This window comes from Botryllus schlosseri, chromosome 10, assembly GCF_051294905.1.
Source record: "Botryllus schlosseri isolate E-star chromosome 10, Bs_hap1, whole genome shotgun sequence".
NCBI lineage: Eukaryota > Metazoa > Chordata > Ascidiacea > Stolidobranchia > Styelidae > Botryllus > Botryllus schlosseri.
In genome coordinates, this window is record NC_137245.1 from 3333038 (window position 1) to 3360255 (window position 27218).

Genomic DNA, 27218 nt, shown 5'->3' on the forward strand with positions numbered 1-27218 from the left:
GATTTGTTTTCAATGACTATGTTGTTGCAAGAAAGCTAGCCAACGGTTGCGGACATTGGGTATGGGCGCTGTGTTATCACTATTGAAAGTCGTGTCTACTCAGCCGTGATTGGCCGGCATCAGGTCAGAATTTACCAGATTATTATGAGACGAATAACACTAAAGCAATCACTGATGTTTTGCTGAGAAGAAATATCACTATCTTTTCAAGTAGCAACATTTTTGGGAACCGCAATGAGAGTTCACCCAGAGTCATAAAAACAAACTTACCAAAGAAAACCAAATATTGCGAAAATGCCCATAGCCCGATGATACCTCTTGCGGATAGCTGTTTCGATGGCGTGATACTCTAGAGAGCGATATCTTTAATATTTGTTACAACGATACACCAGACACGCCACGATAAAGTATGCAGATGTGACGTGACGTTCATCTCAATTTTAGTGAACCGACACAAATCTGTGGGAAAGTAGGAGATTTCAAAACGGTGGTATATTTGTCAATAGGCTTCTACATCAGGTGGCGGCCGGCGATATCTTAAAACAAACGCTCTGTAGGTCCCTTCGACTCATCAAACCCCCCCCCCAAATCGAAGAATCGCAAAGAAAGCTACCTAGGCTTACTGACGAAATTAGTTCTTCCATACCGTTATCTCAAAGAGGCCGGTGGTGAATCGGCGGTGAATTCCAGCAGAACCGATATTGCAAAATGCGACAGCAATAAATTAGACGACCATTCCAAATTTAAATTATTACTAATAGGTGGCAGCCTGGCCCTGCATTTAAATTTCCACCGGAGGAACGCCAGGTAAAAGGAAAAGTTATTAAATTGCGATTTCAAAGAAGTTGGCTTGAGATTTTTCCTTGGCTAACATATAGCCCATCCGAGGACGGAGGTTACTGTGTGCCTTGTTATGTTTTTTCTCGGGCATTGGCGGGCGGCAATGGGCTAAAACAATTTGTGACTACCCCAGTCACCAACTGGAAAAAGATGAAAGATCTTTGCAATGGGCATCGCGGGAAAAAGTTCCACGGTCTTGCCGTTCAGCGATGTGAATCAATTGCGCAGGCATTCCGGGCCGGGAATGTTAAGGAACTTATGCATAGCGGTAGGAAACGCTCGGTTGAAATAAACCGGAAGGTCATGTCTTCGATAATCGACACAGTCATCAAATTATGCGGACGCCAAAATATTTCACTGCGTGGCCACAGGGATTCAGGCCGTTGAGACTCAACTGAGACATTTGAAACTGCTGTGAACGAAGGTAATTTTCGCGCTCAAGCCCTAATTGATCATTTTCGCGACGCGCCTGGAAATGCGCAATATAGCAGTGGCGGTACCCAAAACGAAGTAATAAATTTGTGTGGGGATAACATTCGGTCTGAAATTGTTCAAAGAATTAAAGCGGCTACTTTCTTCTCGCGGACGAAACGAGCGACGTGTCCAAATTAGAACAATTTTCTATTTGCGTCCGGTATGTCGACGTAAATACAAAATTATGTCGACGTAAATACAAAATTAGACGGCATCCTTCGCCAAGATTTCCTCGGCTTTGTACACGTGAAGGACCTCTGACTGGACAGGCCTTAGCTAATGAATTGATTAGGTCCCTAACATCGTGGGGTGTTGACCTTAGTGGCCTCAGGGGTCAAGGATACGATGCTGCCGCCAATATGTCTGACGGGTTCAAGGGTGTTCAGGCATTTGTCCGTGAAAAGTTTGTCGGTGCTGCCTACACGCACTGCAACTCGCACGTACTGAATCTTGTACTTTCGCATGCTTGCGGGGAAGCCGCCATCAAAAAGACAGTGAGAACGATTTAGGATGTAATCGTATTCTCAGAGAGAGAGAGAGAGAAAGTCTTTATATTCATCCAACCAAAATACATAACACACGGCAGTGGTAGTGGTACAGAAAATATGCATGCACAGTATTCGATATTAGATAGGAATGATCGATAAGACCGTGAAGGTCTTCTAGTCTGATCACACCAGCATCAAACAGGTACACTTGACTCTAATGAACAGTTAGGCTGTAAAAAATGTTATGGCTGTAAAAAATGTTACGGTAGTTAATAAAATAAAATATAAAAAAAATTATACGATGGTAGCAAATGTTCAATGAAGCAATGTCTGGGCGAGGTAGGGCAACAGTGTCAGTGTAACGACAAGAGGTGGTCAAGCAGGGCTTTTTTGAATCTATTATAAGGCAATTCACGGATATGTGGGGGTAATGCATTTCAGATGATAGGTCCGGAGTAGTCAATAGATCTCTTGGTTAGGTTGCTATTGGGTGGGGGTAAGTAGATATTTCCATTAGACGAAGATCTCGTGTAGTGGGAGTGGACATTTTTAGCAGGCATGAAAAAGTCATCAAACACAGGAGGCAAACTATTGGAAAAATATTTGTGAATGACTTTTGATACTTCGAAGCGATACAGTTTGTCAACTTGCAAAATTCGGTGCTTACGGTAGTAAGGCGATAGTTTGGTACGTAAAGGTACTGATCAGATCAGCCGTATCGCACGGTTTTGCAGGGTTCGAATTCTGCACAAAAATGTTGTGCATGCACTTCCCCATACTACGATTCCATATTGCAGGTGAGAGTGGAAAAGAAAGAAATAGATAGTTCGTAGTATTGATCTGGAAACCAAAGATTGCAGACGGGTCATTATTCCCACACACCGAGCTAGTTTTGATATTGTGCATTCAATATGCTGCTTCCAAAACAATTTGGCATCAATGGTGACGCCAAGATATTTTGCTGAGTCACATACGGAGATTTGTTTATGCTTGATGTTCACAGTGAAACTATGATTGGCATTATTTAAAAGGAGCATCTCGGTCTTATCTGCATTCAAACTTAGTTTGTTTGCTTGCAGCCATCTCGATACTTAAATAGCAGCAATAAACGCACGGAGATTCTCGAATGTGCCATAAAGGCTTTGTGCCCTTCCGTACGCAGTTCGAGGTTGATGCCTTTGTGCGAGACTCGCTGGGTGGAGATGCACGACGCTGTAATGATATTCTGTCAGATGTATCCGTCAATCGTACATTCCCTGGATGAAATCGAAAACGGCAACGACAACACAGCTACAAAGAGCTCGGCTGAAGGTTTGCGCTTGCGAATTCGGATGATCGATTTTGTGGCGAATATAAAAATATTGGAAATGATTTTAGGCATTACACGCCCTTTGTCGGTCGGCTTGCAAAGCAAGGATGCTTTCATCGTAAATGTGCCGAAATGGTTCATCGAGTGTTATCACTCTTGGAGTAATTGCTGGAAAACCCGGAAGAATCATTTGCAGATATATTTTCTGACATCATGAAATTGATAGATGAGCAACAAATTCCGCTGTCCCCAAGGGGTTTACGAGGTGAAGGCTCGAGCCAAGACGAATTCCGGCACCGTTTACGTTCGAGCGTGTTCGTTTCTTTTGTTACAAATGTGTAACGCTCTTGTGATTGCATTGTTGTAATATAATCGTCATTTGTTCGCTTCAGTGGTTTTCTGAATATTTTTCGCGCCTTGGCTGGTTGATGGGCTTTTGCTGGGTCAGGACGCTGCTGATTGTCGTTTTAATATATTCTGTTAATTTGTAACTCTGCTGTGTGGTAATTGCACTGAAGAAGATTCCGAACGTTTAGGGAACATCGACGTTTCTGTTGAGTTAACACTACATCAGGGACGCTACAATTTGGCGAGCACGCCAGGACCTTTTTCATTGTGTGAATACCGTCCCGAGAAAAATGCGAACCCGAAGTTCTGGAAGAAGAAGATCAAGGAAGTTGGACGACAGTAAAGGCAGTAGGGAAGAGACTGTGGATAAGGATTATCTCATACAACGCTTGCATGAACTGGAATTAAAACTAGAGGCAAAGGATGATGTTTTAACGGAATACATGCAAGCATGCGACGAGAGATTTCAGGGACTAGTAGAAGCGGTAACGTTCATCAGAACAAACCTTTCCACTCCCCACAAAGTGCAGGAAACTGACCGTAAGCCAGAGATAGGACAAGAGGTGAGTGGAATAGCATCTTACTGTTTGCCTGAGGGAAAAAAATGACTGGGTTGGTTCAACGCCCCAAATCTGCCAGTGTGATGTCCGGTAGTGACTGTGAGCCAGATCCCAATGCAATCAGGTTCCAATCACCCGTAGCTCCGGTCCCGGTAGAGGTAGTGGACTCTCCTGTGAATAACTGTATGCCCAGGTGGGTTAAGCATCCATAAAGTTTTCGGGAAGACAGCTCTTCGAGCTGTAATGCCTACATCTGTCATTTTGAATCTGTTGCTGAATTAAACAAATGGACTGTTTCGGAGAAGGGGAATGTTTTGGCTACTTGTATGTTGGGACCAGCTCTTGAATGTTTAACTGAACTGGCGGTAGGTGACCGAAAGAATTATGAGTTGGTCAGGAATCATTTTCACCAACACTTTAATCCCCCTGGTTGTGAGTATGTCAATGGCGTCAAGTTTGACGACAGGAAGATGCTAACTTCATAAACACCTGCGGAGTACGCTAGAACCCTCCGTAGCATGGCTCTTTTGGCGTACCCTTCCATGGACCCTCTGACTAGAGACCATGTCACGAAAAGCAGATTTTTACGTGGGCTAGAGACGGATTGTAGGGTACATGTGTCAATGCATTCTCCGAAGACACTGGCAGATGCGGTGTCATTAGCAATGCAACACCATGCCATTGTTAAGCAGAGTGTTCAATCTCCCGTCGTAAGCTGTTTGTCAAAGCCGAAAACCTCTGGTGCTGAAGGGAATGTCCCCAAGGTGACTGGTCTGGTGGCACCAGTTCAGGCCGAGATGGAGAGTGCCATGTTGAAAAAACTAGATGAAATTCTGAGTATGCTGCAACGGGGATCGAGAGGATCATTCTCATGTTATCGTTGTGGAGAACGCGGTCATTTGGGAAAGAATTGTCCGCAGAAGGATGTTAGAAGTGATGAGTCCACTGAGCCAAAAAACGGGCAGAGCCGGGGGTAACACCGGTTGCCCCTGTTCAAGGACTGATTGATGGTGACGGACTGGTAATGGACTTAGATAATGAGATTTCTTTGATAGAGGTTGCGGCGTTAGAAATTGCTAGTGGCTGGCTGACCGAGGTGTCTGTAAATGATCAATGCTTTTATTTCTTGGTCGACAGCGGAGCAGCAACCACTATAATCGACATGAAGATGTTTGAATCTATTGTTGGGCATCTTAAACCGTGTAAGGTTGCGATGCGTGCTGTCGGTAACAGCCCTGTTAAAATCGCTGGGACCACTGATGTTTCATTGAAGATTGATGATGTATTCGCTGTGCAGACGGTGTTAGTAGCTCATGTCGGACTTCCAGTTGGTCTGCTTGGACTGGATTATTTGAAGTCGCATGACTGTGTTCTGCATTTGGCTAAGGGATACATGTATCTTGATGGACATCGTGTTAAATTGTACCGATACGACGAAGTGCCGTGTTGTAGGGTGACAATTCAGGAACGAGTAACTGTTCCTCCGCTCTCGCGAATGTTCGTGCCGGGGAAGCTAGGATGCTTATGGCCTAGTGGTGGTGCGGATCTGGTTGCGTTTGTCGAGCCGATAGCAACTGAGCATGAGGCTGTGGAGTTGATGATACTTCCGTCCAAGTCAGAAGTGCCCTTGCTTGTTGTGAATCAAGGTTCCAAGAAGGTTGTCTTGGAGGGTGCACTGCTGGCCGTTGCTAAACCGCAATTCGTTGCTGCCGCTACTGAAAGGGAATGTACCATTCCTGATGGAAATAGCAAGGATTTGCCATAGCATTTGGAAGATATGGTTCACTCTTCGAGTGATTTGGACCGAGAACAACTGCTACATGTGGCAGCATTGGTGGGTGAATACCAGGATGTGTTCGTGGGACCAGATGGTAAACTGGGGCGAACTTCAGTTGCAAAACATCGTATAGTGCCGGATACAGATAAGCCAGTTAGGATTCCACCTCGGAGAATGGGTTGGGCACGGAGGAAACTCGCGGAAGATGCGGTGGACAGCATGCTTGAAGAGGGAGTGATTGTGCCTAGCGAGAGTCCGTATTCGTCACCGATCGTTTTGATACCGAAGCGGGATGGAAGTATGCGATTCTGTGTTGATTTCCGTAAGGTAAATTCTATCACTTACAAGGATGCGTACCCTTTGCCAAGGATAGACGATATTGTTGAATCTCTGAATGGTGCAAAATGGTTCTCGACTCTAGATCTGGCTAGTGGTTATTGGCAAGTGGAGATGGATTCTGATAGCAGGGAGAAGACGGCATTCAGTTTACCGGGTAAGGGGCACTTCGAGTTTGTTGTAATGCCATTTGGACTTGCCAATGCACCAGCAACATTCGAACGAATGATTGACCGCGTCCTGGGAGATTTACTCTGGAACAGCTGCTATGCGTATTTAGATGATGTCATGATTCATGGACATGATTTTGAGTCTGCTCTGGGTAACTTGCGGAAAGTTTTTGAACGTTTGCGAGGCGCTGGATTGAAACTGAAGCCCAGTAAATGCAAATTGTTCAAGAGAAAAACCACCTACCTTGGCTTTGAGATATCTGTGGATGGTGTGCGTTGCGACCCAAGCAATGTGGCAGCTGTTACCGAATGGGAGGCACCCTGGTCTGTGAGCGATATACGCAGTTTCCTGGGTACAGCAAACTACTACAGAAGGTTCGTGCCTGACTATGCTACACTGGTTTCAACACTGGTACAACTAACGCGGAAGAATGTGAGTTTCGCCTGGACAGAGGAGTGTCAAGCATCTTTTGACAAGTTGAAGAAACATTTGACTTCAGCTCCAACATTGGCATTCCCAGTGTGTGATGGTGAGTTTATACTGGATACTGATGCGAGTGGTACGGGAACCGGTTGCGTACTGTCGCAACTCCAAGACTCTGAAGAGCATGTCATTGCCTACGCGAGCAAAACGCTGTCGAAGGCTGAGCGACGGTACTGTGTGACAGAACGTGAGTTGCTTGCTGTTATTCATGGTGCCAAAGCATTTCGGCATTACCTGTTTGGTCGACCATTCCTGATACGTACGGACCATGGTGCATTAACATGGCTGCTCAGTTTCAAGGAGCGCGAGGGGAAAGTCGCTCGATGGCTATCTATTTTGGGGATATATGATTATCGAATTGAACACAGAGCTGGCAGTAAACATGGAAATGCAGACGGGTTGTCTCGGCAGAAAAGAAAGTGCAAACGCGAGAACTGTCCAGACTGTCAGGAATTGTATGATGCTGGGAACGGTGACATTCCTGTTGCACTGTGTGCTGTGGTCTCAAGTAACCAGGACCAGACTGTGTCCAGTAACTGGTTAGAGTCTTACTCTTTGGATGACATTAAAAAGTGGCAGACTGAAGATCCTCATATATCTGCAGTTGTGGCCTGGCTGCGTAGAGTGAATACAAAACCAGTTGGTGAAGCAATTCGAAGTGAATCTACCGAAACCAAAAGGTACCTGGCACAATGGGACCTCTTGCTACTTTCACAGGGCGTTCTGTACAGGAAATGGCTTCCCATACAAGGTGAAGGAGAATCATTTTATCAATTGTGTCTTCCACGCAGACTTCGGCAAGAGATTTTTCGCAATCTGCATTGCTTACGAACGTCTGGGCATCTTGGCTCGAGTCTTACTTTTAAGAGTATTAGGTCACACTACCGCTGCCAACACATACTAATTGAATCAGGCGTCGACGGCCGCACAAATTCCCTTCTACGGCCGCATGCTGCCGTACGGGCTGACCACCCCTGATTTAATAGTATACATGAGGTCTATCTTACGCCAATTTTGAATCCGCATTACAGTTGTTGACAAACTTCCCGAAACTTGTTTGAAAATAAAACAAAAACATTGAAAAGGACATCAATTAATTTCAAGGTAGGTTGCACTGAGACTAATCCTGATGCTGGTAGTGACTGCAGAGACCACAGCATCGTTCTGTCCTGCCATGCTAAATTTGATCACTTTTGGAAATGAATTAAATGGTGTTGATTTATAGCCAAATGGACGATTCTCACCGCTTTAGCGCCCCTTGTGGATGGTTGGCCAGAGTGATTTCGCCTCCATAAGGCTAGCATTGTCAGCAAAGGCAATCTCACTATTTTGCCCTTCTGGCGACGCTTTACTGCGAGCGTATTAGTTCTTAGTTATTGCTACAGTCCTTATGACTGATTTCATGTCATTGCTAGCAAAATCAGGACCCTATTTCTTCACTAGTTGTTTGAGAATCCTTATCCGTTGAACTGCATTTTGCCAAAATGCACTGATGCCAATGTTTGTCTCCAATGTCACAAATGGCAGGAACATTTTAAACAGTAATCGAACCGAGAGTATGGAACTAGTATATTCTGAGTTGTTGACGGGTTTACCCACGTTCAGTTTTGCTGACGTAGACAGCGGATTGCCAGTGAATCGAGGGGCAGTGGAAATAACAAAGATAAAGGATATAAATTATTCGCTGAGTCTTATATAACAGATTTTAGAGGTATGTAGAAATTTACACCAGCATAGGTCGTTGGTAGATATTTTCAATCAGTTCAGTCGTTGGCTCTCACCTTCCTTTCCGTATTTTTATTTGAGAACTAGTAGTAATGACTTCGCAAGTAGCATCAATAATGAGTTTGATCATCTCGGTATCTGCACAGTGTTGAGCGATGTACAGCACTTTGCAGGCAGTGTGATGTTGAATCAAATTTTTAGTTATTTGTATTTTCGGCATGTCACGACACTGCAATTTTCTACGTGCAGGCGAAGAGCTATCATACCATGTCGAGAAACAGCCCTCACAATTTGAAATTGACAATCAATAGACTATTATCTCAAAGAGAATGACAATACTTTTATCAGGTCATGGGCCAACTAGCTTTAGCAGGACTGTCATGGTGTGATTTTGTGGTCTAGACACCTTCTAAAAAGGTCTACATAAACCGAATTTATGCTGATGAGATTGTATTCAAAGAAATATTCTCCAAACTTGAAAAATTTCAAATTTTTTTGCCTCTCGCTGCTGTCAATGCGCGATATTGGTAAAGCAATAACTTGTAGAGCTAAGTATAAGCAGTGAAATTGTTCACAAATAATAACGAATTATACGAAGCTTTAAATACGAGTACAAAATACTGCCGCATATTCTTATTTTCCAGGTGCAGATGTGCCATATTGACCAACCACAACGCCATGGACCATGGAACGATGGACATTATTTCAAGATCTGATGACGAACTGCCTAGAACTGTCAGTGACACCCAACCAACCCATTTGCTGGATATGAAGGGGTCATGGTGACCCGTTGATCTTTCATTTTAACCGGGTTTATACTTTGGTCTCCATGTGTTCTCATGCACCAAACCCCTCACTTCCAGTTGTGCCCCGGATAGCTCTGCATAACTGGCTACGTCCATTGTCCACGTACCTAATTCGTCAATATAAATAACGCACAGAACTGCCGAAAGTTGATCATTTATTGAACAGATGTGGGAAATGAAAGGATTGCATGCTATGATAGAATAGCAGTCAACCATGCCTCAAGACTTGTGTGTATCCTCCCTTCATTGTGCTAGAGCAGTGGTTCCCAACCTTTTTCCACCCGCGTACCATTTTGAGGTTTTATGCAGTGCTCGCGTACCACCTATAAAGTTACGCGCGTTTCCACCATTATGACGTCATAATCACGTATTTGACCTATGCGAGGTCTATTGAACTAGACCTGGGATGTCAAATATACGGCCCGCCAGACGATTTTATCCGGCCCGCATAGCAATTCTGAGAACATTGAAAAAAGATTATATTATACATCACATCCACAGTAATAAACCAAATTACAACGTCCGCATTGACAGTTAAATATCTTGTATTCATCACAACGCATACGCAGGGCTAACGCCAGATTATGACTAAAGCAGGGAAGGTCAAACTTTTTGCCATTCACGGCCGCATTTCGACTACTCGTAATAGCCTACGGCCGCATTCCAGGGCATAGTCGTAATGAACGAGTTGCTGGACGCCAAATACCCAGGTTATAGTGTCTATGTCCATTTCTGGTGAACTCCGGACTACTGTATTTAATGATAGGCTTACTATGTGCACAAAAATCGCGAGTGGTCACTGGTAATGTTAAGTAAGGAAGTTCCCATGGTCGCGCCCAGCGCGAAAAAATTCGGACTCACTAATGAATTTCGTCATTGATATTAGTAGTTTTACATATTACCTCAAACATTTATCCTTTCTCATCCCGCGTGATCAGATTCACTGGTATAGAGTTGATGTAGGGGTGTTTTCGAAAATTTAAAGCAATTTTTAAATTATGATGCATCTTCGGGTAGGCCAATTGGTATTAGTCACTTTGTAGCATGCTGTTATTTCTTGACCTCCCATCAGGATTTTTAGTATAGTGAGGAGCACACGATTCCGAGCTGATATTTCATATCAGTCGCATCATTTTCCACTGATGTTCGCATCTGTATTGTGGGGCTCTGATTGCAAAGAGTGCTACTATATTAAAATCGAAAAATGCAATCGCAATGAATCGTGCGCAGCGCGAAGAAAATTTCAAGATTAATTAAAATCGTTCAAGAAATCGGGAGTCAATTCGTAAATTCGAATTGCAAGTCGACGGCCGCCAACACATACTAATTGAATTGCGTGTCTACGGTCACACAAATTCCCTCTTACGAACACAGGTTGGCCACCCCTGGATTGAAGCAAAGGGAACACTTAAATATGTTTACTTGTATCTTCGGTAATGCCATTGTTTTAGCGGTTCTTAACTGTATTCAACCGGACAAACATCGTATTTTCGCATTGCTCGCAAATAATGGTGTTGCGACTAGCCAGAGTGAAACCCCTACGATCCGTGTATTATCTATATATGGTTGATAATAAAGCATTCCAGCGAGAAGCAATGGCACGAGGCAAATTTTGGATTCCGTTGACTGGTCCGGTCCACGAGCGATTTCATGACTTCGATCCGGCCCGCGATGCAATTTGAGGTTGACACCCCTGAACTAGGCATTATCAGACAGGGTTGATGGGATGTTTGGAATTGTATTTTTTCACCACCAGTCACAGGAACAACAGCGTAATGAAATAACAACACACAGCAAAAGTCAATTTATTTAATGCGATGGCTGCATTTGTTTATTTACCACTAGCTTGTCGATGCGTGGCATACGTTTGCTTACAGCGCATCGGAAGTCATGTATGGGCGCAACAAGTCGGTTTCGTTTCTTCGACTTGATAGTCATTAAGGATGAAAATCCTTGCTCGAATTATAATTCTCACGTATAAGGGAAAATTAGCAGCTGGAAAATAGCTTGAGACGACGGCTTCAAAAAAACCTCACCTGAACTTATAAGTCCCTTCGATCGAAAAAGACAGAATCTACTCGCGTACCACCACAAAGACCTTCGCGTACCACTAGTGGTACGCGTACCACAGGTTGGGAACCACTGTGCTAGAGGATTTGTGAATATACGCATCGTCATTGAACCTTGTAATAACGTTTTGTTCAGACCTTGTGATCGCTAGCTGCGAAGAGAGAGACAATTGGCAGTGCAGATAGAGCAACGCAGATAGCACGTCAATCAGAAAACTATAATAGCATATTAGGAACAACAAAGGACCTAGTTCCAGATTCCTTGGAAACTACATGAAAAGTAATTCAAACAAATTAGTCTACACTACATGCTACAGTTTTTAGATTGCGAAATTCAGACAAATTACATGCCAACTGCCTAGGTACTACATTTCAAATTGCAAAATATATTAGTAGGGCGATTTTTTTTGACAAAAAAGTCAGAATTAGGTCAAAATTGTAGCGTTAAGTAAAAATTGTTTACAAAGTCAAACATTTTTTGACCTCTGTATTTCGTTTGTATCATAGATTTTGCGCTGTCGGTGAACTTATCATTTGATATTTTACAGCTTGTAGCCTACTTTATAGGCCTACCGTTGTAAACGGCCCATCGTATGTTCATTGTGAATCATAAACGGTCAAATGAAACAAATAGTGTCATGGTTTTATGGTCAACGTACCGCAATATCCGAACTGAAGCAAGACTGTGTTGACATTGCATAGTTCTTATATCAAGAAGCGCAAGCTGAAAAATTATGATATAGACAACACTGTCAGAATGAAGCAACACGGTGTGTCACCAGCAGTGTGCACACAACTTCAGTGTTGTCAGCCTACAACTGCTGCTGTTGAACATTATTTCTCTATTCTTGGCCAGCTACTTAGTAAGGACAGACACTTTCTACCCGAGAATGTAGGAAAATATCTTTCGTTGTACTACAGCAAATTTTAATTATTGCCACAATAATACGTAATGTAACAACTCAAATTCTTCATAGGGTCAGAATTCGTTGAAATACATTGTAACTATAAATATACCTTATACTGCTATTTCTTTCCAAAAATGAGACTTTTACTTCGTGAAAAGTTTTTTTTTAGATGTTTGCTGGTAAGTGGGAGTTGCACGAAAATTAATGGCCATACAGGAAGTATGATGCCTGCATATATAGGTAATTTGCATTGCCAATATTTGAAATCATTTCTTATATTTTCGACAGTCTTGGATTAGTCTGAATATTGACCCGTCCGATATTGTGTCCTTCGAACTCTCTGGTTCTACTATGCCTGTGCCATCGAGCAATGTAGACAGTGACGTGACAAATGAAGAGGAGTCGTTGACAGAGGATTTTGTACCGGTGCGAACATGTTGACCGTAAAACAACATTATAAGAATTAATCATATCTGATGAGTTGAAAAGGGAGGATGCAACGATACCAAAATTGACCACTATCGGTGAAGAGTTCGCTTCAGCAACAAATTTTGCGTTGGTATGTTGGTCCTTAATATAATTGACATGTTCGTCATGATACCTTTAACTTTTGATATCTAACCAGCCAAGGTCAGTACCACCTGAATGCATTGCTGTTGGCGACCAGTTAGATTACAGTGATTCCCAACCGCGGCCCTGAGGGCCGCATGCGGCCCGCAGATAGCCTTCTTGCGGCCCCCACAAAATATTAAGAAATCGAGTATTGACAAAAAATCAAATTTTATATCTATAAAATGCACGTACTTGGCTTGGAGTCTGGAGTTTTCAATTGGGATTGCTGGAAAGTCGTGAGTAGATCGCTAACGTTACGTCGCTGCTGTTTCAATGCAATGTGCGCTATCTTTCCAGTTGAACGAGCATGACCATAACTGCGGCGTGCCACACCCTCCAATGGGGGGGGGGGGGGAGCTCAAAACTATTTCGTGAGTAAGCATAAATTATAGATTATTTTTTGAAAATTTGTGCATCTTTTACTCTAGGCGTGATTTCATGCTGCCGGATATCTTGACTTTTGGGTACTCATCCCCCCAAAAAATATATTTATCGAATATTAACAATTTACCGCCATGTACCATGCGACTCCAAAGAGTGTGTCAGAACGATTGGCAGCGAGAAAACTTTGGCCGAAAAGGGCTGTCCTTATGCAGACCGAAGCTTCGTTATATATATAAAATACTGTCTACACAATATGAACCTCACAAGACACATATCCTCCCGCAGGGACAAATTATATTGCAGTGAAGAAATACCAATTTGAAATAGCGTGTGTCTCTTAGTTTAGTAGCCTACGTTTGGGCTATTCTATATTTTTTGATGTGGCAGACAGGAGGTCACGAAATAACATCATGTTACGGGGTCATACCCACGGGTTCTACAGTGTCCAAGACACCTCACTTAGGTGGACGAGGACAAGAATTTGATAGCAATATATATGCAATTCCCAATAATATTTACCGATTTTATCATAAATTATCGAAAATTTCGCGTATCGAAGTGCTCACGAAGTGCTCTTTCGTTCCTGCCAACGGATATACGCCCGGAGATGTTTAATTATTATTGAGGGGTCCTACCTTTTCAGACACACCTCCCTCGGCTCTACCTGTAAAACTGATTACGTGAGCAGAGAGACGATAAAAATTGATAGCAATATATATGCGATTCCCGATCATGTTGACCGATTCAATTATGAATTACAGAAAATTTCCGCGCTTGGCGCGTCTAGGCAATAAAAGCTAACTCACTAAACGGCCTCGAAAGCAGCATAATTGGTAGTCCTACAGCTCACGACCCAAGCGTCCGAATAATTTGAAAGCTACTGTCGCACTGATTCCAAAAATACGAATTGAAATCTCTCGTCAGGGCAATAAAACTGCTCCGGAATAGCCAACAAAGTCGATTGTTCTGAACAGTGGGAGCGCAGCAACACAATGACCATAACAATTAATGGCCAATGGCTTCGAGCGATTGATCGGAACAATGCCAATTTTCATATTTTGATGACTATTTTGGGTCCGTTTCGTTGCCCTGGTATTAATGCGGCCCCGACCGTACTCTGAAATTCAAAATTTGGCCCCGACACCGAAAAAGGTTGGGAACCAATGAGTTAGAACATGCTGATTTGGAATCTCATACCAACCACCGTAAAGACAGTCAGGTGAACCTTAATTCCAGTAGCTGCATGCATGAATATATAATATTGCTATGTTTTTAGGAGACAGAGTCACCTGGTACTAGCCAAGAACTGACCTCATCACCATCTGGTTCCAATATACCTGCTAGAACAAAATCATGCCCTTACCTAAATTCAGTCGCCATATTGAATCGGCATTGCGCATGGGATATCACATATTGCTTACATGCTGTTATAAACGAATGTGCTTATCATATCCTGCGTCATGGTGATATGAGTACTAATGATCAGTACGATATGAGTACTAATGATCAGTATGCAGCATTTTGCAGAAGATTATGCGAAACATACTCCTGCCTCAAGTACCCCTAGGAAACATGATTTTGTAAGCAAAGCTATACTTAATTTTATACAACCCCACCAATCAAGTAATGTACTACTTTTACAGTCATACTTTTCTCAAACGATCACAAAGGATTCGGACTTTCGCTATGGCCGGAAAAGAGCTTCATCTGTTCACACCGGTGTTCTTGAAGATAATGAGCTTTTTTAGCTTGTACTTATTTATATTTATTGTATGTAAAAACTGCAGCTACCACGAGCACTATCAGTGAGGAAAGAGGCCGATGCGATTCTTGCAACGGAATTGAAAAAAAATGAACTGTAATTGGCCAAAAATTATTGAGCTATTCAATCGTGTGCACTTCCGTCGTCGTAAACTGCTATCAGTAATAAAATCAATGAGCGTCAGCTGTATTTTGAAGACGATCCCTATACTGAGTGTAATATCAGGCTGGTGAGTATTTGTGATCACATTATTGGCCCAGCAAACACATAATTGCCGAGGGCTATCCAAGCAGTGTCCCAGTGTCCGGTTGCACAGGCGTGGGCTAATACTTTACTATCCACGTTCGCACGTTCGGGAATGTCCGGTTCGGATATCCTGGGACATACATAAAGAAAAACATTTGGGATTGTCCACTAAAAGTCCCAATTCAATTTCCAGTTGATATCATAATCTGACAGTGTGCGTATATTTCCATATTGTTTCAGCGAAAAAGTCAACCTCTCAAGTTCTTGCTGATGAGTGCACATTTACACCCCGATATTCGGGATAGTCCATTGAATGTGCGAATCAGAATTCCAATGGATATCATATTCGGACAGTGAGAGGATAGTTCCATTTTGTTTCAGCTAGAAAGTCAATCTCTCATTAACTTATGACGCTGATATACGCAAATTGTTCGAAGGATGTTCGACATAACGGATTTCCTTTTCTGAAATATCGATGACGCTAAGAAGGAGGTCGAGTGTGAACTGAGCGAGGATGAAAGGTATATAATACGGTATATTGTCAGGTACATATACTACAAAAGATGGGCGGCAGTGGTGCCGTGAGGAGGAGCGACTTTTGGCGGGATCGGAGTTGCACCTTAAAACTTCGGGCAGGAAGATTGACTACAAAGTCTTTGAGAGAGCGCTCAAATTTGAACGGAGCATCGAGGCCATCCGATGTCATCGTAAGAATAAAAAGTACAGAGAACTTGTGCTGTGGTTAGAATCCGAGGCGGCCAACAGCTCGGTGGCACGACAGACTGACCCTAACCCAGCGGGGAAGGATTCGGCTAATGGACCTATCCCCCAAGGGCCCCTTCAGCAAGGACCCGCAAGTTCGGATCGGCACGGTGCGGCCAACGGGCCGAGCCATCCTAGCCCCTTTGAGGAAGGGGCGACTGTGCGAGGGGAATCGGGAGCGGCAAATGGGCACGAGCACCCCGGGGTGTACAGCGCGGCCGAGGGGCTTGAACACCTTGATCCCGTGGGCGGCGGGATCCCAACATCCACGGGCTCCGGGGCGGCAAATGGACCGGAACCCGAAGACCCCGCGGCCGGGGCGACAATGGTCTCGTCTAGTCGGGTGATGGGAGACGGTGAATCCCAAAGCCAGTACAGGTCGGCCGAGTACGGTGAGCAAATGCGACAGATGATCACATGTTCATTTATTCTCGACTTCACATGCGACGCGCGATTCTCAGATATGGTTACCATACGTCCTAAGTCCTTCTTTAGGAGGATTTGCCCTTCTTTTTGAAATTTTGTCCTCTTTTTTTGGAATTTTGGTTAAACATAGGGCAAAATCCGATCGAGATACTGTAAAATAGCACACTGAACAAACGCTACGGAGGTTATTTCGGGAGCTGACCCGGAAAGTTGACCTTTTTGAGTCAACCGACCACGACGTGGGAAAGTTGACCATTTTTCAAGATTTCCTCCGGTATTCTAAGTTTAAAAATTTTGAGAAATTGTCCTACTTTCCCGATTCTAAAATTTGGTAATCCTATTCTTGGATCATTATTGGCTTGTATTAGCGTGTTAGTCCTTCAACGGCGAGCCTGATTATCAGATAGAGCTACGTAACACTGGGGAAAGTACTGTCACCCGACGTCTTGAAACATCCGGCCACATCAGAAGAATGGTAAAAAATCTCAGGATTTCAATAAATCTTGGAACTTTCCGATGTGCTCAAGAGCAATTGACGATGGCAAAGCCTGTGGTTATCCAAGCCCCCAGTTTGAGTGGTTCGGAGTACTACAGTTATAAGGGAACCCGTAGAATGGCGTTATAGGCAGTTAGCGATGCTCGTTATTGCTTTACATTAATCGATATTGGCGAATTTGGTAGACACAGGGTGTAATATTTGCTAACAGTGAGGTTTGACAGAAGATTCATTTCCAGTGGTTTGAATACGCCTGAATCTGATTATCTGCAAGGTACAGATTTGCAAGTCTCATACTGTATTGTTGGAGACGCTGCTTTCCCCTCGGGCGGAGAACTTGATGAGACCATATCCTGGAAGTCTTCTCTCATTTATTAAATATGTTTTTAACTATCGGCTGTCCCGCGCAAGACGGATAATTGAGAATACATTTGGTATCCTAGCGACACGTTGGAGAGTGTTCGGAAGACCTATAATTGCTTGCCAAGACAAAGTCGCCATAGACAGCATGTTGTTTGCAGAATTATCATCAAATGAAAACAAGGTATTTTCAAATGAAAACAAGCTATCTGTTGACCATGAAGATCATGCTGGTAACATTATCTCCGGTAACGGGCGCGCCGAACAGCAGGATATGTCTGCGGTGAGACCGATCGGTAGAACCGCACTAAGATGAGATCAATGCGAGCACCAGATGTGCGCGAAAAATTCGAAGATTATTTCACTTTGAATGCTGGCAGGTTACCTTGACATGATGCAGCTGTCAACAGAACACGTTAGCTCACACTGTCGACAGTTGCAACAACATGGCAGCTTCCCCGTTCCTATTGTGTTCATATACTACCTTGCCATGATGTGTTCTTGTTCCAATCATGAGTTTCTATGTTTGCTGCAGACTGAGGGCGGATGGAACAGATATTAATTAATCCGTAATCGCCGATTAAACGCCACTTATCGACTGGGATCCGTGCACATGGGGCGATCAGCCACAAATAGGTGAATTTTAATCGGCCAAATGTTATCCGCCGAGCGATGTGTCTAGAAAGGTAATCTGCTGTATTTTTCGCGGCGAGACAGCGGTCGACGCTGGCTATTTACACCAGTGTTAAGTACTGAGATGGTGAAATAACACCAGTGCAAATTCTGGAGATCCTTCATGAGAATGTTATTCTGACACCATTCGGGCATGGTAACCTAAAGCGGTTAATATTGTATTACGTTCCCGCCGCACACTCTTGATTGATCATCAGGCTGTACCCACCAGAATGCCTCTAGGCGGATAAAATACTTTGACTGGTTAACGTTAGATGATCGATCGGCCAGCAAGAATGTTGCTCTAGGTTATGCGTAAAACTGCAGAAATTGGTGATACGAGGAAAGAAGAATAATTGGTCGTAGGAGAAATTGAACAATTTGAAAATGAGACCATTGATTATATAATATAGCTGGCTATACTGTAAAAAAAGGCTCTCATGTAAGATTTCTGCTAGGTATAATCGAACAGTTGTGTAGTGATAGGCAACAAGGATCAGTTATCTACGTGATGGAACGAAAAGCGAACTCTGAACTCTATCATTCTGAGGATTATGTGCACTTCGTACAGTAAGTAAGTAAGCAGAACAGCAGATAAAATATATTTCCGGCGAGTGACTCCGGATGAAAAACTTCGTGGCAAATATTTCAGGTCAATCGTTCAGACGTTTCCTTACCAGCGTTACCAACTCCGTAAGGAAGATAATCGCTAAAACCGGTGTCAAAAATCCCTAGATGTCGCTAATATTTTAGTAAAAGCACTATTTCCGCATTAATTGCCAAAGGCGGTAAATTGAACCATTTTCGGGCTATATTTTACTCGTCCGGGGCCAAAGTCGCATTTCGATAAAGCAGATTGCGCAATGATCGCTATACGTGACTACTGACCAGGTTTGCATGCGTAAACGCTCACTGCTTGAACGTGCCTTGCTCGATGCGTCCGTGAATACGTGTGATGCGATGTACCGTGGGAATGCGCTTGACTTCACTAAACTGTGTTGGACTTCTTGAACACGACATGCGACTTGACCCGACAGAACACGACTTGAACCGGGTTTGCCAGCCACTATAAGTAGAGACCCCAAGAAAATAATCCGAGGACCAACCCTGAGTATGAAATTAATTAAATCTGGTCTGAAACGAAAGCTAGTGTCACACTGATTCCGACAATACGAATTAATTTCTTTTCAAAACAATGGAAGGACCTTAAAACAGCCTACGAAGTCTGAAAATCGGCATTGATCAGAACAATCGCTGGACGAAATCGGTCATTGCTATGTTCATTGTGTTGCAGCGGTATCATTGTTGGAGCAGTGCCGGTTTTCAGACTTTGAGGGCTGTTTCGGGGTGCACGTTCCATCGTCCTGACGAGATTTTATTTTTCGAAATCACTGCGACTGCATAGCTTCCGACCAAGAACAGATACAGTTAACTCGACGCTCCGAAAGATAGATAACTTTTGGACTGCCAGAAATCCTACTGTCGCTTACGCAAAACGATTCTGAATTACAGCCTCAGCGAAGCCGCAAATTTGACATGTCGAAAAAAAATCGCCCTACTGATCAGGAATGCGAGAAACTTGCAGCGGTCATTAAGGCCGTGATAACTAACATACTGATAGCCACGAACACCCGTCGTCACGCTTGCTTGCCCGGAGGAAATTACTGCTCAGCCATCTGAACACAACGCAATTGCTAATCCCATAGCTGACGAACCGCGTGCTTAAATTCCATAAAGCTGATCTCATTTGAAAGCTACTGTCGCACTGATTCCGAAAATATACATTAAGATCTAATCACGGCAATGGGACTCCCTGAAATACACCTCATATTTTGAAAATCGGCATTGTTCTAAACAGTTGCAACCACTCTAGGGCCATTGCGCTGCGTCGCTGCGATTGTTCAGAACAATGCCGATTTTTAGACTTTGAGGCGACGCAGAACGTGCGGAATCGATCACATACAAACATTCAAATCACTTGAAAGTCATTACGCAAGTGAAGGAAAAAATATGAATACTTGCCAGATGGCCTGAATAAATCCAAAATGCACGAAATGTATCTGGGATGGTGAAAATCTAACTCCAAAAAAGGCTTCTATTACAGAGTTTTCAAATGTAGATTTAATTTGAAATTCAATTGCCAACGAAGGACCTATGTGACCGCTGTTCAGAATATGCAAATATGACACCTGAAGGAAAATGTGCTGAAGATGATAAGCAGCATCAGGCTCATATCAATGAGAAAATTGTGCCAGAGAGTTTAAAAGGCCACAATGAAAGAAACAACAGGATGGTTATTGGAATGCTTCCATTCGCACTGAACACATTCAAATTTGATGAATTCACGATGATTACTTGATTACAAGACATTCCCAAAATGAGAATGACTGCTCTCATTGTGGCATCAAATCGAAAACAAGAGGTATGTCTATACATCAGACATGGGGTGGTTACTTCATGAATGTAATCGATTGCGATTACGATTACTTCTGAATCACGCGATTACGATTACAGCAAAATCAGGCAGTAGTCGATTACGATTACATTTATTTTGCATCGTAGTAGTTATATTGGAAGACAAACCATGGCTTGCGCTGAAAAGGCCTAATGAGATAACAACTCTCTTTAAAAAAGATTAAGTCATAATGTAGGGTTGCCATACGCCCGGAATTTCCCGGACATGTCCGGAATTTCACTGTTCAAACTTGCGTCCGGGAGAAATTTCTAAAATATGCCAAATGTCCGGAATTTTGAAGACTTGACGTAGGCTCATAATTTCTTCATAAATCCGCATAAACATATTTCTTGGGGAATATTTATGCTGATGCATGATATTTTTCTTCGCGCTGTGCGCGATTTCCCATCACACTTATTCATTTCAATATGGAGACTACCACCCTCGCAAAAACTGCGATAAAATATAAATAAAAACAGCCTTCATTTACTGGAATAAGCCTAATTATAATCGCAATTATAGGAGAACGGTATATTCCTAGAGATCGCTAAGGCCGTTTAAATGCCTTAACCAAATATAGTGGTTCCAAACGGGGAGGGGGGTCGTTTTCCTTTATTCTTGAGTTTGCGAATGTGTTGAACGTAATCAGCTTCCAACATAGCCCGTGAGTAAGTCTAGGCAAAGGTGCTGAATTCTTGTGGTAATGAGCTCGTCAAATCTTGATCTGGGCCACGGAACATTTTCAAATTGGAGATGGAGTCGCGACCATAAAAGGGTTTGAAGGTTGGAAACCACTCGATGTGTTTTTTTTTATAAAGCTCCGTGGTGCGCACCTGCATAAGGCTGATAAACAATCTTATCGGTAGGGCATGAACATGACTTAACGATGTGCAATTACGTTCCCTGTATTTTCGAAGTCATCATCCTCTACCAGCTCTACCGCTAACTCTGATCATTTTGGCGGAGAGTAGTAGGCCTATCTTATATATACAAAGCTTTGCTAGTGTGGCGTCATAACTTATTTTGAAATCCTCTCACTAGTGGTCGCTAAAGAGTGTCCGGAATTTAGGTTGCAGAAATATGGTAACCCTATCATAATGTACCAATTGCCCATTTTATAGAGGACGGTTTATCGCACCCAACGATTTGCATTCTTGCCAGGTTCATAACTGTCGCACCTCAAATTCCCCAATAGAGTGGGGAGCGTGGTTGGAGGGGACTCAGAGTAGTATTTCGTAAACCGACATAAATTATAGAGTATTTTCGAGAGATTTCATCAACTTGGAAATTCTATTTGAGCTTTGTGATTTAAATGTCTCTAGATCAGGGGTGTCAAACTCAATTCGGGTCGCGGGCCGGATTCAGACCTTCAAATGTCTCGCGGGCCGGATCAGTAAAATGTGTTTCAACACACATAAAAATGAAGTTACTAGCTTATTGCATACACGTACAGTTTACTGAGTAAACATACTTACGTTACGGGGATAAGCTACCCCTCGAATATACGTCTTGTCCGCCGTTCGCGATACGTACCTTCTCCCGAAATTTCGTGGCCACGCCAGTCTTCTTTCCGACCATCGACGGCGCACCGTCAGTAGCCAGGCTGATGGCACGGGACCAGACTACCCCCGCCCTGTCAAGCGCTCCAACGAGTGCGATGAAAATATCACTCGATGTTGTAGTGTCGGTCATGGGAACGAATTGAAGCAATTCCTCAGTAATTTGCAACGACGGATCAACACCCCTAATAAATATGGCCAGTTGGGTAACATCTGTGACATCGATGCTCTCATCGATCGCCACTGAAAATGCGATGTTTTAATCCTGTCTTTTAATTCGCTTTCCAAGTCATTTGATAGGTCAGCTATTCTATTTGCGACCGTGTTTCTTGAAAGGCTGATATTGGCAAATGAGTGCTGCTTTTCATGGCCCACTACCTCCGCAGCCTTCCACATGCACGTTTTTACCACCTCCCATCAGCATATGGCCTGGATGCCGGAACCAACTCATAAGGTAGCTTGCCATCACAGATGCTTCAGTTATATCCCGGCGGCGGGTAAAGGTGGATTGCTGATCTTCAGGCGGGCCATAAGTATTTTTATTTCGTCACTTCGTGAATGTCCTTTGAAATCTCCGTATTTCTTTTTATGGTGAGTCTCGTAGTGGCGTCGAATATTATATTCTTTGAGGACAGAAACTTGCTGATTACGAACCAAGCATACTGGTTTCGCGTCCACCTCTATGAATAAAAAAACTCTCGGTCCATTTTTGTTTGAATATTCGGCACTCGGTATCCACTCGTTTAATTTTTCCCATTTTCGGAATGTGAATTTCCTAGCCACGAATATCGTGATAAAATAATAACTGGGTCGGTTAGGAATATGACTGTCGTCATGTCGATACAATCACCAGTGCCCCACGCGGAGATAAGAGCTCGCAATTTGTCGTAAACTAACTAAGTGTAATTTCGTTCGGTCGTCACTTGTGTCTATCACCATCGGGCGAGATGCGATGTCAACGACAATCGTATCATATTACCATCCGGCAGATGCCAGTCACTCGAATTTGCAACTGTGTACTGTTCATTCCTGCTGATTAGCAGCATTCATACGTAACAATTGAAAGCAACGCGCTACAACGCGTCTGACTGATTGCTGTCGTAATGTTATATGATAAATACAAACCGTTGCTAAAACTGAGCAATCTTAGCATGCGTCTTCTTCAATTATCCAGAAATGGTCTGGCGGGCCGGATGAAATGACTTCACGGGCCGGATGCGGCCCGCGGGCCGTATGTTTGACACCCCTGCTCTAGATAGCTTGATTCCGAAATGCATACGTCTCCCCCTAAAGAAATAAAGCATGCATAATTCATCGTAATAGGCATTTAGGTGCCAGTCAATACCGCTCCCCGACACACCCAAAGACATATGCAGTTTCGGCCAACATGAGACTCCGCGAAGTGTGCTACCAAAGAAAGACATTGGCCGAAACTTAGGGTACGTGTTCAAGTCCACTGTCAATAGCCGCGCTGGTTGGGCGAGAGAGTCCAGTCCTTCCAATCTGAGCGCACGATTCAAATGCAACCCGGGCACCCACAGAGCCTTGACAATTTGTGTGTGTGTCTCACGCAAGTTTTTCTTTTAGTCTGTTAGGTTTGGGCCACTACAATATCTTTCGACCATACACTGACTAAAGTAATTATTGCAAGATGCCAGATGTTATAGTTATGAATTACGCGCGCCCTGCTCTTCAAGTAAATTGGACCATCGGGCGCTGAGATCGACAATATTATTGACGAAATTTAATCTTTACCTTGAAAATTGACTATTCTATGGGGGACCAACGTTTGAGTGGGGGACGCTTTTGCTGTTTTGATCCTGACTCTAGCTACAGCCCACGCCAACATGATATATAAGCCGATGGCTATGGCGGCGACAGGTCCAAATGTTTAATGAAGAATTGTGAAATAGCGATTGGCGCCCGTTTTGAGTAGAATAATATGAGAATAAGAGAAAGTGAACATAAAATTCTGCCTTGAATATAATACAGATAATGTAATGCAACCTGCCATTACGAGAAACGGCAGCACAACGGCTAAGTTAGGATATATATCAGGTGTTGATTTTAATGCTTCGTTGTGGAAACAGTAATGTTTTATTTGACGAGTACAAAATTTCAAACCTTTGTCTGGTGCATGATCGTACCATGTAGGTCTTACTGCTCGCCAAGCAGCCGCGGCCCAACTGCATTTAACTATAGAAGTAGAACCATTACATTCTATAGTTTAACTAAGCATAACCAAACATCAATAAAAAGTTGCTATTTTAAACTAGGCAGAGGTGATTAATTATCCTGCTGCGAGGTAGTGGCATCTGAAATGTACTGATAGCCCGATATACAGCACGGTGGGTTCACTTACAATTATACACTAATGTACATCGGATATCTATTTGCTATGCGTGAATAATTCTTACGCAATGACGAGCAAAGCTAATAGGCTACCTCTGACGTAATAATGAGCAGTGGCATTTGAAAATCGGACGTTTGTGCTCTCAATAACTGGTGTAATATCTCTTCCTTGTTCACGAGTGTTCAGTTTATGTCACAGTCCTTGTACGAATGAAAAGTAATCGTTCTTTCACAAAGAAATCGATTGGATATGGGAAGTAGTCGATTACGATTGCTCGAAAATGCTGTAATCGTCGTAATCGATTACGATTACTAATCGCGATTACCCCATGTCTGCTATACATACTTTGGACCAATGGGAGACAGCTATTCAGTTGTCGTTTCTGAGGGACAAGGCCAGCAGTATTCGTGTAAATCATCAATATGTGTTTGATTTCAGTGGTCTTTTGACAAAATCTAGCACTGAAACAGGTACTCAAATCAGAGTATACTGGTTGAAGGGCATTCAGTCCAAATTCACTAAGCCTGTTTCAATGCTATTTAGATATAGTTACCACGACACTGATTATCGCCAAGTCGGGTACGACCGAAGATGTTTGATTATGATTCAGGAATATATAGAAGAACTCCGGGATGGCCGACCTCTTTTTGGCTAATACATAATTGTAGTTAAACATAAACCTGGTCCTGAACCAAGTGCGACGTCTGCTCTTTTTCGGGTGTTGATGAGACCTGTTCATAAAACCTCTTTTGCCAATCCCTGCCTGTTTTCATAATGAGTTTACTGGCCATGACTTTCCCCACTGGCCATGACTTTCCCCACACTTCATGCCTAGTGTCACGCAGCACGTCAAAACCAGAAAATACCGGGGTTCACACACCCAATTTTATAAATCAAGTACAAAAGTGTTCATGCAAAATTATCTTAAATCTAACATGAGAACATGGACAGCACTGAGTATAATGAAGAAAAATCAGCCTTTTTCAGAGGCCTTGGACGTCAACTTCAACCGTATTTTTCGAAACTGCTTAGCAGGTTGGTCTTCTGCAAGCCGTTTGCTGTCCATTCGTGTCACGTCATTTTTAGCGAAGCAATTGAAAGCAGTAATAACAAACAAGTCAAAATTAATATGGTGGAGGTATGCAAAGGCATAGGTAGACCTGAACACTATTTGAATTGCTGCCAGGAAGACTTTTCTCTCTGGTTGCTACAACACATAAAATCTCTTCACCACTTTTTCGATGGTAGAAATTTCAGTTTAATATCGAACAGCTAGCTAGCCCAGTCACACCACAGCTGAACTCTGTTGGCTGGGAAAGACCTCCACGATCAGCCACAGCAAAAATTTATTAATGCTTTTCTGGCACACTGTCATATAGAGGTGGGCATTCACGATTTATTACGATCAATTTCTCGCAGACAGAGCACTTCCGCCGACGAGAGAAAACACGGCCTATATAGCCACTGACGGAAAACGCGATGGTCCCATCACCATCTTCTATTCTGACCGTACATACCAAATCGAGCTTCAATAGGATTGAATACCAATTTGCCAGTAAGCAAGTATTCAAAATGATGCTTGCCTTGCAGATATCTAGCAAGAGCTATAAATGCTTCAATTGACTAATACATGCCAAAACATCTCGGCACTGAGACCCAAATTTCCTTATTGTCGCCAACATTTGAAGATCTCGATGTCATCTTTTAGGTATAATGATCCAGAATGCCCACTTTCAATGTGTTGCAAAGGCTTGAACATCGAATTTTCTTTCCGTTGTCTTTATTTGGAGATTTAACTGACATAATACTCCAGATATTGTGGATGAAATCGATGAAACGTGCAGTTGACAAAAAGGCTGGATGCTCTTTGCCATAGAATCGCAAGCCACGTGCAGTTGATTCGCTGAATACGCTCAATGCGTGCTGCGGCGAGGTCCTTGCTATGCTGCTAGGATTTAGTGAAACCTTTTTCACGTTTGAAGCGATTTTTAAAGTCTCCGTTTCTTCCATAGCTTACAGCTTTTTTATATGACTGAACTCAGGCGTACAGGATTCACCAACAATATGCTCAAAATTCGTGGTTGAGAGATTCAGATATATTTTGTTGATGAAGTGTTCGTTAATGTTCTTGAAGTTGTTGGTGAAGTCAAAAGTCAGAAATAATTGCTCATCAAAACGTTGTGAGTGCTGCACACTTGATCGCCCAAGAAACAATTTCCTATTGCACACATGGTTGTCAACTGATAGAGAAACGACAACAAGGAAATCGTTGAGAGCATTCATCACAATGTCAAACCATTTCCTCAGCGTACTAGTGTCCAATTTGCTCACAGGAATCAAGCATACAACATCTTTGTATTTCCTATGGAGTGACTGCACCATGAAAGTCAGTGCCGTTTTGAATGGAGTAGCATCGTCTGTGTATCCAACAAGAGACCGACCCATTGGTGTATTCTACACGCTGGCTGTCTGTGTAGACCTCGCCAATCATAAGCGTGACAACCTTTTCGGACTCTGTCAAAATGGCAGCTTAAATCAACTTCGCCCGATTCAACTGCTCTATCTGCGGATAAATTTCTCAGGTGACTGATGTTTGGAGCTTCTTGTACCAACTAGTGCTGGTTAATTTCCACAGAAATGCCGTCACAACGATGTCTGACGAGTACCGACGGCCTTGCTTCGGCCGAGAAATCATTTTCAATTGCTCCTTTTAAAATTTACGACGGCATCAGGCTGTTCAATTAAGTCCGAGGTGTCGTCTCTTGACAGTACATAACTTTTCAAATGACTGATAGCTAATGCAATATGAGCAGTAGTATCCACCAGAGATCAGCGGA

General features: G+C 43.1%; 1 protein-coding gene across 1 annotated transcript in view; it reads right to left on the reverse strand.

Annotated features, from left to right (window-relative positions):
* The window catches only part of LOC145448770 (uncharacterized), a 163460-nt gene that overhangs the window by 44138 nt on the left and 92104 nt on the right, over nt 1–27218 (reverse strand). The gene's annotated exons all lie outside the window — the stretch shown is intronic.